Source organism: Triticum aestivum, chromosome 4A (assembly GCF_018294505.1).
Source record: "Triticum aestivum cultivar Chinese Spring chromosome 4A, IWGSC CS RefSeq v2.1, whole genome shotgun sequence".
NCBI classification, from domain to species: Eukaryota; Viridiplantae; Streptophyta; class Magnoliopsida; order Poales; family Poaceae; genus Triticum; species Triticum aestivum.
This window is the reverse complement of record NC_057803.1, coordinates 690,808,527-690,809,438: the sequence shown is the minus strand read 5'-3', so window position 1 is coordinate 690,809,438 and position 912 is coordinate 690,808,527.

Here is a 912-nt window from a genome sequence, read left to right as displayed (position 1 = left end):
ATAGCGATTAGGCAGATCCTAATTAGGCACCCAGTTTGACTCAATTCGCCCCTCCTGTGTGACGCATCGTGAAGCTCCTAAGGACTCATCCCTAGGGCCCAGCCCATGTACAATAGTTACAACTAAAAGCTAGCGAAGGAAAAAAGCCCACCATCAAACGCGAAGCCCAGAAGGCAGCAGAAACACATGCAGCCCCTTTGTTTCCTGGCCGTTCGATTGACAGATTTGACCGCAGATGGTGGCTTCGTGCGACCTTCTTACCCATCGTCCTCTAGAGTTCCGCCTACCGCCGCCAGGATGAATTTTCTCCAGCCTTCAAGCAAAAGATCAGAAGGGGACCGATCAAGGTCTTGCACTGCTGCACAGGTGCAGGTTAACCCTAACTCCTTTGCTTATTTCTTGATTTTTATTTTGTTAAAATCTGTGCTGCTGTGCCATTAAAAAATCTACAAACATTAGAAGTTAATTAGGAGATGCTTGATTGTCTAATTCAGGAAGAGAACAACGGATGGGCATTTGCGTCCAACAATTAAAGCTTCAATCCCCAATCGATCATATCATTGTCAGCCAGCATAAAGAGGATTAGGGAAAGTACCATCCACCAAGAGAGACCACGGATCTGACGATATACCACATCCAATAATATGCCTATATGGTAAGCCCTCTCTGACAATTAGCCTCAGTTTCAAATCTCAGTTTTTTGTTGTGTATATGAATGATTGATTGACTCGGAAACTAGATTCGGAATCAACTCGTTCTATTACCATGCACTAATTTTTTTGATATAGCAACTTTGAAAACTATTTTTTTGTAAAAATTCAATAATCTGGTAGTATTTTTTTAGTGTTTACATCAGCGAAAGCCTGATTTCAGGCCTATGCTTTTTGCACACTTTAAACTGTTTTTCCACTC